Genomic DNA, 12,951 nt, shown 5'->3' on the forward strand with positions numbered 1-12,951 from the left:
CAGAGGCAATGTCCGTGAAATAAGTGCAGCCTAGGTCTGTGGTTTGCCTTTACTGGAACGCTGATTCGACTAGCATGGATGGCTTCATTAACAACTCAATTCAGTCGCTGCCAGTTTCAGTAGTTGCCGTGTGCATTTGCCAGACAAGCAGCCAAGGACTGCACCTATGATCTGCGGCTGCGTAGAAACACTATCCACTTTTTGTGAGCAGCGGATGTATGCACCGTGTTGGAAGGTTAAAGGAGCCTTGGTCCTTGTTTGCTGGACAGTCCCCCTCATAAGGATTGCAGCAGCAGGCAATGGCTTGCAGTTTCTTTGGGGGCTTTGCGAGACCCCGCGAGACCCTTGAATTCCCTCCCCGAACATTGCTTCAGTAAATTTCACACCCTCCCATTTTATGGTGCTAAATTTAAACTGTAGCATTTTTAAATCGAACAGTTTACGAAATATCAATAATACCCTAATTTTTTCTCTTTTGAGATTGTAAGCTGGTTTATGTTTGTGGGGTCTTGCAATTGCAAAAGAGATTTAACCCCTTCGCTGCTAGGCCTTTTTCCCCTCCTGTGCTAAGGCTTTTTTTGACGTTTTGGAGTAGTGCGCGCTTAGGCCCTTGTAACTTTTTGACCACATAAGGTATCCGCGCCAAATTTGCGTCCTTTTCTTCCAACATCATGTGGATTCTAAAGGCGCCCAGGGTTTGTGGATTCCCTTGGAGGGGTCCCAGAAATTAACCAAAATATAGTGATTTCTTTTGTTTCTTTCAGAAAAATTGGAAAAACGGGCTGCAAATGAGAGCCTCTGGGTTTTTCCATTTTGGGAAAAACGGGCTGCAAATGAAAGCCTCTGGGTTTTTCCCTGAAAATGGTATCAAAAAAGGGTTTGTGGGGCTGAAATCTCCATTTTCTCAGCTTTCAGGGAATGACAGTCTTTTGTCAGAGAACCAAAATTTTTTACTCCGTTTTGGCATTTTTCTGGGACATAGCCTATTTTTGCTATTTTTAGAGCTTTCCACCTCCTTCCAGTTAATGGTAGAAATGAGTTTGAAAGCAATAATGGATCCTGGAAAGCTTTACATTTTCGAAAAGTAGACAAAATTCTAAATTCAGAAAGGGGTCATTTGTCTAAATCCATGAAGGTTTCGTTGTAGAAACTAACAGTTAGATATTGGAATATTTGAAAATTTGTTGAAAAAAACCGCCTTTTGTCTCAACGTTTTCACCTATAACTTTCTCTAATTTAGACAGCTCTTGGAAAGCAATATACCGTTACATCCGTTAGACCTTCCTGGTTGTGGGGATATATAGGACTTGTAGTTTCACCAAGAACCCGACGAACCCAGATCCAAAAACTGAGCAGCAACTTGCAATGGTATTTTTTCATTTACTGGGTATAGTGCACTTTGTCTTGGAAAATGTATACATGGAATAATCTGTATGAAAGACACCTATGTATTTCTGAATTGGGTACAAATTATAGAGTTCAGAAACAGTATATAATTGCACATTTTCAAAATTGGGAATACTCCTACTAGCATGAGAATTATTGGTAATTTTTCATAAAGATTTTTTTTTTTTACACAATGTCTTTCATTGAAAGGGAGAAATGCATGAAGGCTCGATTGGTAATAACAGTTGATTTACAAATCTGAATTACCCCAAGTGTCCCGATAAAAACGGTACCTCACTTGTGTGGGTCGGCCTTGTGCCTGTGACAGGAAACGGCGCAAAATGCAACGTGGTCACACCTAAATTTTGCAGTTACAAATTGACCCTTTTTTGGCAAAGTGCCTACCTGTAGTTTTTGCACCCTAGCTCTGCCGGCACCTAGGGAAACCTAGCAAACCTATACATTTTTGAAAAGTAGACACCCAGGGGAATTCAGGATGGAGTGACTCGACTGCCTACCACCAGGTTTTGTTACCCAGAATCCCTTGCAAAAACAAATTTTCCTCACATTTCTGTGGTGGAAAGTTCTGGAATCTGCGTGGATCAACAAATTTCCACCCACCCAGCGTTCCCCCAGGTCTCCCGATAAAAACGGTACCTCACTTGTGTGGGTCGGCCTTGTGCCTACGACAGGAAACGGCACAAAATGCAACGTGGTCGGACCTCAATTTCCCAGTGAAATCTTGCGCTCTTTGGACAAAGAGACTACCTTTTGTTTTTGAGCCCTAGCTCAGCCGGCACCTAGGGAAACCTAGCAAACCTATACATTTTTGAAAACTAGACACCCAGGGGAATTCAGGATGGGGTGACTCGTCTGCCTACCCCCAGGTTTTGTTACCCAGAATCCCTTGCAAACCTAAAAATTTTACAAAAAAACACATTTTCCTCACATTTCTGTGGTGGAAAGTTCTGGAATCTGCGTGGATCAACAAATTTCCACCCACCCAGCGTGCCCCCAGGTCTCCCAAAAGAAATGGTACCTCACTTGCGTGGGTAGGCATAGTGGCTGCGACATGAAACAGCCAAAACGCAGTATGGTCGCACCTCAATTTCCCAGTGAAATTTAGCACGTTTTGGACAAAAAGACTACCTTTTGTTTTTGCGCCGTAACTCTGCCAGCACCTAGGGAAACCTAGCAAACCTGTACATTTTTGAAAACTAGACACCCAGGGGAATTCAGGATGGGGTGACTCGTCTGCCTACCCCCAGGTTTTACTACCCAGAATCCCTTGCAAACATAAAAATTCGACTAAAAAAAACACATTTTCCTCAAATTTCTGTGGTGGAAATTTCTGGAATCTGCGTGGATCAACAAATTTCCACCCACCCAGCGTGCCCCCAGGTCTCCCGAAAAAAATGGTACCTCACTTGCGTGGGTAGGCATAGTGGCTGCGACATGAAACAGCGCAAAACGCAGCATGGTCGCACCTCAATTTCCCAGTGAAATTTAGCACGTTTTGGACAAAAAGACTACCTTTTGTTTTTGCGCCGTAGCTCTGCCAGCACCTAGGGAAACCTAGCAAACCTATACATTTTTGAAAACTAGACACCCAGGGGAATTTAGGATGGGGTGACTCGTCTGCCTACCCGCAGGTTTTGTTACCCAGAATCCCTTGCAAACATAAAAATTTGACAAAAAAAACACATTTTCCTCACATATCTGTGGTGGAAAGTTCTGGAATCTGCGTGGATCCACAAAATTCCACCCACCCAGCGTGCCCCCAGGTCTCCTGAAGAAAATGGTACCTCACTTACGTGGATAGACATAGTGGCTGCAACAGGAAACGGTTCAAATCGTACGGTGGTGAATTTACATTACCTTATTGCAAAACTACCTTGATTTGGGGGGGGGGGGGCATCTGAATTTGTGGCCCGGGGCTCGGTGGTATTGTTTGCAAAGTAGCAAACCCAAACAGTTCTGAAAACTAGACACCCGGGGGAGTCCAGGGAGGTATGGCATGCGTGGGTCCCCCAATGTTTTCCTACCCAGAACTCCTTGCAAACCTTAAAATTAGGTACCACCCTGCGTTCCCCTTGTTCTCCCGAGTAAAAGGATACCTCACTTGTGTGGGTGCCCAAAGCAGAACACGCCAAAAATGAATTTTGAAAAACGTAGTTTTTAGTCATATTTAAGTTTTACAAATTAAGCCCCCCAGCCTGAGTCACATGCCTTTGGCCCACCCACACAAGTGAGGTATCATTTTACTCGGGAGAACAAGGGAAACGCTGGGTGGTAGGACATTTGTGTCGGCAGCGAGATCCCACCCAAAAAAGTACGGAAAAGTGGGTGTCTAGTTTTCAAAAATGTACAGGTTTGCTAGGTTTCCCTAGGTGCTGGCACCTGAGTTTTTGGCCCGGGGCTGGGTGGTATTCTTTGGAAAGTAGCAAACCCAAACAGTTCTGAAAACTAGACACCCGGGAGAGTCCAGGGAGGTATGGCATGCGTGGGTCCCCCAATGTTTTCCTACCCAGAACTCCTTGCAAACCTTAAAATTAGGTAAAAATAGCACTTTTCCAAACTTTTTGGCGTGGGATCGCCGTGCCAGCAAAAATGTCCTACCACCCTGCGTTCCCCTTGTTCTCCCGAGTAAAAGGATACCACACCTTAACAGAGTTACTCAAAAGTCAAACATTCAAGCACGGCTATCTATTCCTCAAAGACACACACATACAGGTTGGATTTGGCACGAGGGCGAGTGATGGTTCAGTACATAAAATTTTATTAACAAGATATTTCAAAAAAATGAAATGCTCTGTCAATAAATAAATGCATAAAAACCGAACCAGTGACTCGCAACTCGTGAGCTGTAAAGCCACGACAAGGCACCAACCGTTTTACAGGCCATTCACGCACCTTTCATACCTGATACAAACCCGACCATTGACACCATCCGAATGGAAAAGCAACACATAACAATCACAATAAGGGACAAGGTACACCCTACTGCAGAAAGAGAAAAAAAACAATTATTACTGCACACCCATCTAATCCGCAAGCACACACACATACTGGTTGGATTTGGCACGAGGGTGAGTGATGATTCAGTACATACAATTGGATACGCAAGTAATTTCATCAAAAATGAAATACACTGCGTATAATTGAAAGTATGATAAACTGAACCACTGACTCACAGCTCGTGAGCTGTTAAGCCACGTCAAGGCACCAACCTCTTTAGAGGCCATTCATACACCTTTCGTACGCGTGACACATACAAAGCATTCACACCGCCAGCCGCGGACCCATCACATTTCAACACTCACACCAGCAAACAGCGCCATTCAAGGGCCCATCACTTTCACACGCCTAGCAGTGTGTGTAGTGACCAACAGAAAATAACTACTCACACACCGCCTGCCGAGCGCCAGTCCACCCACACCACCATCCAAGCACCAGACCATGCACACCGCCCGCCAAACACCACTCAGCACACACCGACAGCCAAGTACTACTCCACACACACCACCAGCCAAGCATCACTCCACGCACACCACCAGCCAAGCGCCACTCCACAAACACAACACCAGCCAAGCACCACTCCACACACACCGCCAGCCAAGCACCACTCCACACACACCGCCAGCCAAGCACCACTCCACACACACCGCCAGCCAAGCACCACTCCACACACACCGCCAGCCAAGCACCACTCCGTGCACACAGCCAAGTACCACTCCATGCACACCACCAGCCACGCGCCCCTCCACACACACCACCAGCCAAGCGCCACTCCACAAACACAACACCAGCCAAGCAACACTCCGTGCACAGACAGCCAAGTACCACTCCACGCACACCACCAGCCAAGCGCCACTCCACACACACGACCAGCCAAGCGCCACTCAACACACACCACCAGCCAAGCACAACTCCACACACACCGCCAGCCAAGCACCACTCCACGAACACCACCAGCCAAAGACAAATCCAAACACAACACCAGGCAAGCGCAAGAGCACGCACACCGCCAACCAAACACCAGACCACGCACACCGCCAGTCAAGCACCAGTCCACAGACACCGGCAGCAAAGCCCCAAACCATGCACACAGTCAGACAATGGACACTACACGCAAACCAACATCATACTTTAGTTTTTTTTTTTTAAATAAAAGAGAAACAAAAACAAATTGCAAATTGATACAAATCTACTAACTCGACAACTAAATCTAAAAAGACTACACAAATACAAACTTTGAAACTGACCAATACGTTTTACAGAATAAAGACCAACCAGTTCACTTTACCACTCATTGATACTCCCAAAAAATCTTTTGCGTGCGGTACAATCTAAAACAAGCAGGTACACACAGCCCGGGGTTTGAAGGGCAGTCGGGACAGTACATGCGAACCTCCTTCCGCAAACCTCTTCGCCAACAGACTCTACATCTCCGACTGGGAAAGTCTTTTGAGGTTGTAGGAGGAATTGTATCAGAAAAGTGGCGATCTTTCAATCTGGCAAAATCCTCCACCACTCCAACTCTAGGAACACTTGCCTGTTCCACTAAAACAAGGCTGCCTATTACAGACTCCTGAAACTTTACAAAAGTCATCTTTGACTGGGGACAAGATTTCTGGAACACAATAAAAGCATTAAAGGTTGCCAAGTGGAAAAGATGGATAGCCAACTTCTTGCACCAAATGTAAGCCTTACGAAGAGCAGCATATGGTTCCAACCTCTGATCAACTCTGTCAACACCACCCATGTGCCTATTATAGTCTAAAATGCACACAGGTTTGCGCACTTCTGCAACCTGACCCCAAACAGTCACCGGTTCAGTGCTTTCATCATGTATGGAAGTCAACATGTAGACATCTCTCCTGTCTGAAAACTTCACAGCTAGAAGCTCCTCACAACGCAATGCACTGCACTGTCCCCGAGCAAGCTTTCGACAAACAAGTTCTTTTGGGAAACCTTTACGGTTTGAGCGGATTGTGCCACAAGCAACAGTGTCCACTTTGGCCAATTCCCTGAACAACCGCACACCAGTGTAGAAGTTATCGACATACAAATGATGGCCTTTGTTAAACAATCCACGACCAAGTTCCCACACAATTTTCTCAGTCACTCCAAAAGTCGACGGACAACCAGGGGGGTTAATCCTGGATTCCTTACCAGTGTACACCCTGAAATTAGAGACATATCCAGTCTCACTGTCACACAGCATATACAGTTTGATTCCATAGCGTGCCCTCTTACTAGGAATGTATTGCCGAAATACCAAGCGGCCCTTGAACAACAGCAAAGACTCATCCACTGCAATTTCCTTCCCAGGATAAAAGATCTCAGAAAATCGATCAACCAAATGATCAATGACAGGCCGAATCTTGAAAAGACGGTCACAATCAGGGTGATCTCGTGGCAAAGCAAGACTATTGTCAACAAAATGCATCATCCGCAGCAGAAGCAAATACCTATCACGACTCATGACTGCCGGAAATATAGCTGTTGCCATCAAGGGACTAGTAGACCAATATGAAGCCATTGATGGTTTCCTAAGCAAGCCCATCAAAAAAGTTAAACCCAAAAACTTTTTCATCTCCTCCAAATTTGTGGGAGTCCACCGGGTAGCTCTAGGGTGGGGCTTAAGGCTGGCACTGTTCACCCTCAAAAATATTTCAGCATACAAATTAGTCTGCTCTACAATCTCTGCCACAAACACATCATCCATAAACAACTTGAAAAAATCAATAGGCAAAAAGTTTTCAGTGTTCACCCTACACTCTGGAACACCAGTAAATTCAGGCAATGCCGGCTGCACCATGCCTGGTGCAACCCAGAGGTCAGAACTTTCATCATCAAGTCTTGCAGCCGCAGGCCGCCGCCCAGCTGCCTCTTGTCTCACTACACCAACTGGAAGTCTAGCAGCCCCAGGCTGCAGACCAGATGTCTCTTGCCGCGCTATTGGCACAGCAATGTCCTCCGCAACCACAGGCACAACAATGTCCTCCCCAACCACAACCACAGCAATGTCCTCCCCAACCACAGGCACATCATCCACACCAAAAGTAGCTTCATCAGCACTCAAAGTGTCTTCATCATCAGATGAAGCCATGTGTAGAGAAAACTCACTACCTGAATCTTCACCTCCCACCTCTGGCTCAGAATCAGAGTCAGACTCTGGACCATGGTCAGAGGAAGAATCAAAAAGCATTCCAACAACTTGCTGAGCAGTAATCCGGCGGCTAGCCATTATCCTTACAAATAAAGGAGTCTGCACAAACAACTCAACAACCCCAACACTGCGTAAGATAAAAAATGTAAGACTTTTTCACAAAAAACTATATTTAGAAAAAATATACAATTCACTTACAAGACACAACTACACTCACCAGCACCTACTCTGCGAAGACACAGCAAATAGGCAACGATATCCCACTAGAAAGAAGAAAAAAAAACTTACATCTACAGAAGGACATATCAAAAACAAATGCAAAACATGTTTTACAATCACAACAAACAGAAGCAAAACATACTCGTATTACTACACACTTTGCAAAATAAACAATGACATTACAATTGAACAAAAAAAAGGTCTCTTACCAAACACATGCAACTACAGAAACAGCAGAACAGAACCACCAGTAACAGAACCGCACACTGCAACAATCTAAAGAGAAAAAAAAACAATACACATTAGAAAAAACACAAACAACACACATTACAACAGGCTATGTCACAGGGTGTGTCACAAATGGGGTGTCTGTCCCCAAGGGGGGAAGATTATAAATCATTATAAACGTGGGCCCCCTGGAAGCAACCCTGCGGAGGGCAGAGAGGCCAAATAAAGACACGGCAGAACATACTGAAAACAAATGGGCCCAAGGAAGCAACCCTTGGCCAAGGGGTCGCTCCCTATAAAAAAAAAATAACCCTGGAGTCTAGTGGGCTTTTCTATTCCCCCCCCTGGGTCCAGAAACGGTAAAAAAAAACCAGCCAATCTGCCCCCAGGGGGGGGGCACAAAAGTCTATAAAAATATTAGGGCCACTAGGAAGGGGTCGCATCCTTTTCGAATCCAAACAAATCCCTGGTGACTAGTGGGCTTTTCTGCCCCCCCCCCCCCCCCCCTGGGTGCAGATCAGCCAAAAAAAACGCCGAAAAGTCTGAAAAATATTACATCCCCCTAAGGAAGCGACCCTTGCCCAAGGGGTCGCTTCCTTTATAAATATAAATCAATCCCTGGTGTCTAGTGGGCTTTTCTGGCCCCCCTGGGTCCAGATGCGGCCCAAAAAAACGGCCGATCTGCCCCCAGGGGGGGGCAGAAAAGTCTAAAAAAATATTAAGGCCACTAGGAAACGACCCTTCCCCAAGGGGTCGCTTCCTTTTCAAATAAAAAACAAATCCCTGGTGACTAGTGGGCTTTTCTGCTCCCCCTGGGTGCAGATCGGCCGAAAAAACGGCCGATCTGCCCGAGGGGGGGCAGAAAAGTCTGAAAAATATTTTATCCCCCTAAGGAAGTGACCCTTGCCCAAGGGGTGGCTTCCTTTATAAATAAAAATCAATCCCTGGTGTCTAGTGGGCTTTTCTGCCCACCCTGGGTGCAGATCGGCCAAAAAAAAGGCCGATCTGCCCCAGGGGGGGCAGAAAAGTCTGAGAATAAATATTGCCCCCAAAGGAAGCGACCCTTGCCCAAGGGGTTGCTTCCTGCACAAATAAACATTGGCAAACACAATCCCTCGTGTCTAGTGGGGCATTCCTGGTGCACGATCACGACGCTGTGCGCGATCGTGCACCAGGAATGCCCTGCATTAGGACATCAGGGGAGAGGAAACATAGTTTCCTCTCCCCCGATGCCTCATGGCACCGAAAAATGGCCCCACCGGAGCAGCAAACACGCACCTCTTTGCTGGATGCGCTGGATACAAATGGCTTCCAGCGCGTCCATCGCTTCCTGATGACGTTGGCGCGTGCTGTGCGCGCTGACGTCACCAGGAAGCGTGGGGGGGCCAGGGGGTGGCAGCGGAAAGTCTTCCGCTGCCACCCCTGCAAAAAAAAACAAGATCGCTGCACAGGGGGGGGAGCGCCAGCGCTCCCATCCCCCCCCCCCCCCCCCGGGCTGTACTGATGACGGAACGGTTCCGTCATCAGCTCAGCCCAACCGATGCTGATGACGGAACCGCTCCGTCATCCGCATCGAAGGGGTTAAGTCGAGATACTTACACCCACAAAAAGGGTATCCCTAGAAATGTCAGTTTGATTTAGGTGTTTTAAAAGATAGAAAAATAAAACACTCATCCCATCACCCTTTGGGCAATTGTAAGAAGGTATAAGAGGTTGTATTCAAATATGGTAGGATGTCCTGCTAAGTAAAAGCTCCTAAGTTAAAGATTTCTCTTTTCAAGTAAGTGCTACATTATGCAAATATATTATTTGGAAAGCAGATGAATCCTCACATTGGCTATGTCGAGTGTGAAGGTTCTTATTCACCGATAGATATATTGAGGATCTTTAGGAACCAATTTCTAAATGATTTGTTATATGAAACCCCCAGCTTCAGCAACAGATACCTGCAATGCAAAGATCTTCATACTCTGCACTGCGACCCTCATGACACTCTGTTCTATACATGTGCTAACCTCACAACACGATGCCCTATAACTGAAATAAGACGTCATCTGGTGATGGCAAGACTCCATGGTCTTCAGTGCACACGTTCACTAAGCACTACTGCGTAGATATCCAAATGAACAAGGAAGCGCAAGCGGGACAGAATGTCTTACAACACATATTCAGTAACAAGAGCTCATCTTCCACCCAACCACCACAATAAGGAGAAACCGCTACAAAGTCTATGCACAGCATAGTGAATCCAGAAAGAGCCACGCTGCAAAACGTTAAGGGGCACATGCATCAAGGTAGGCTTCTGCGATTCCTTAATAGCGACTATTAAGGAATCGCAAAAGCCTGTGCATGTAGAAATCGCAAAAATAATTGCGTTTTCTAAACATTCCTTAATTGCGACTCGCAAATTGCGAGTCGCAATTAAGGAATGTATTCCCATTCATTCCTATGGGCCTAAAGGCCCATTGGAATGTATGGGAATTGCATTTGCAATTTGCAAGAACCGAATAGGTACTCGCAAATTCCGCATGCAATTTCAAGGGTGTAAGGGTTCCAAAAGGAAACCCTATTGCACCCCTGAAATCAGCATATGAATACATGTTGCATACACACATGCCCCAAGGGCGTGTGTGTGTAAAATGGAACTTTGAAAAATGCACTTTAGTGCATTTTTCAAAGTTTTTGCAAATTACCATCAAGTACAAATTGATGATAATTTGCGACTCCTATTAAGGAAATCGCTAATTTTTTTACTTTAATGCATTGCATTTAAGGAATCTCATTTTGCGATTCCTTAAATGCAATCACAATTTAAGTAATCGCAATTTTACGATTTCTTAAATTGCGAATTTTGCATTTGGGATAATGCATCCCAAAAGAAAAATAATGGCAAGATGGAAGAAAAAAATAATGGCAAGATGGCGACCAAAGGTGGGAGCTTCCGGACCAAGCGTGTCGACGTCACAAAGGACACCAAATGGTGGTATGTCAACGCCCACCTGGGCCACGAAAAAAAAAAGAGAAAAAAATACTACAATTCCGGACCCAACTAGAGAGGTCACAGTAATTGCAAAAGAAGTGTGGGGAGCGGCGAGTGGGGAAGAAGCAACGGTGAGTGGCCCAAGGAGCGCAGGATAAAATAAATTCTGGGTTGGAGGTAAGAAAGGAAAATCCGCTCGAGGAATACCACAATACAGAACGTCAGTGGGTGGGATGATAGTTGGCCTGGGGCGGAAGAACCACACAAGGAGAGAACTTGAAAACATATGCACTCTCATAGAGTGCTTGATTAAAAAGAACAAGCACTGGCAATGCCAAAAGGTCTCTCCTTTGGGACCCACTAGCTTTGCCAAATTTTATCGCAGTGCTAAAACGTATCAGCATAAATCAATGCGTTTTGCTGGTGAATTTAGTTACAGGGAAAAAAGACCCAATGACGCTACTGCTGTTGGCAGTTGAATCATCTTGTAGGTGACACATTGTCAATTTAAAACAATCCTAAATGCGCTAGAGCACTTTTCTGGAGGGCCAAGAGCAGTTTGCTCCATGGCCTTCCCAGAAAAATATATTTAAATAAATTACTGCGAATGTGGGTGCAACAGAGAATTGGGTGGGGGAGCCAGTTGAGGAGTGGGTAAAGAAACTGGCAGTTAGTGAGGGCATGAGGAAGAGAGACCAACTCTGTAGGAGGAGAAGCCCACAATGGAGACAGGAACATGGGGGGGGGGGGGGTGGGAAGAAGCACACTAGGGAAACGGGGACAGTGGGGTGTAGGGGATAAATACATGGGAGAGAACGAGACACCACAAGAAAGAGAAAACCCAGGGCATGGGTGTGGAAAAATTGGGAGGGAGGATTGGGAGAAACACAAGAGTGAATGAATAACAGAAAAGGAAAATAAAGTAGTTTCCTAAAAGTGAACAGTGGAAAATCACAAGTCATCCAGTCAAAATGATGGTAAAGAGGCTTTGCTCCAGGGAAGGGACGAACACAAGATAGACAAGGAAATACATCAAAGTGAAGCAAGCAAATGAGAGTGGCATGAGAGCCAACTAATGGTAAGCAATGTGCAGACTCTAAGCTCGTCATTTTCTTAAGCCCACAATAAGTAATTTGCAACCAGACCGCTTGCGCTGTCTGGTAAGTTCAACCTAAAAGTTTCCTAAAAGTGAGCAGTAGAATGATACAAGTCTACCAATCAAAAGGATGATATAGAGGCTATGCCCCAGGGTGGTGACAAACACAAGAAGAGGAAGGCAAGCCATAGAAGAAGCAAGCAAATGAGTGACCTAAAGATAAACTATTGTAAGCATTGTGCAGGCTGTAAGCCCACTATGTTTTTGGGAAGCCCAAAATAGGTCTCTCTCAACTAGACCTTGAGCTATCTGATAGGTAACCTAAACACTTATAGCCCCAGGACGGCACCCTGCAGACAATGACACTGGGATCAAAACACTGTGGTTTTTGCTGTGGGTGTGATCTGCGCATTTCCCTTCAATTTACGCACTGACACCGGAGGCAGATGAATAGCCTATTATCTCTTATCCAGCTTAATCCCAATCTCAACCGAGGCCATGGCCTGATTCCCAAAGTGGTGCAGCCGTTACTCGATCCTTTGAGCTACTTGTCCTTTTTATGTTTTCTGGATCAGCTGTGCTTGTTCATATCATCTATTATGATAAGATTTCCTAAATGTTTGCAGCCTATTTTCTGCCAAAATTTTCTGGTGCCAGAGTGGGACTTAAATTTGGTTGTGGCTTTCCTAGTGCATGCTTAATGAACAGCTGTCTTTCTGGTTGTGATAGCTTCAGCTCATCCTGTGAGAGAGCTTCAGGCCTTCTCGGTCCAGTCTTGCATCAACTTTTTTCTGGACAAACTGATGTTGAGGACCCGAGCTGTGTTCCTGACGAAGGTAGTGCCATTGTTTCATGTCAGACAAGCTA

The 12,951-nt window shown here is 45.6% G+C and overlaps 1 protein-coding gene across 1 annotated transcript in view; it reads left to right on the forward strand.

Annotated features, from left to right (window-relative positions):
* CHP1 (calcineurin like EF-hand protein 1) overlaps nt 1-12,951 on the forward strand; it is a 149,887-nt gene that overhangs the window by 95,075 nt on the left and 41,861 nt on the right. The gene's annotated exons all lie outside the window — the stretch shown is intronic.

This window comes from Lissotriton helveticus, chromosome 9, assembly GCF_964261635.1.
Source record: "Lissotriton helveticus chromosome 9, aLisHel1.1, whole genome shotgun sequence".
Lineage (NCBI taxonomy): Eukaryota > Metazoa > Chordata > Amphibia > Caudata > Salamandridae > Lissotriton > Lissotriton helveticus.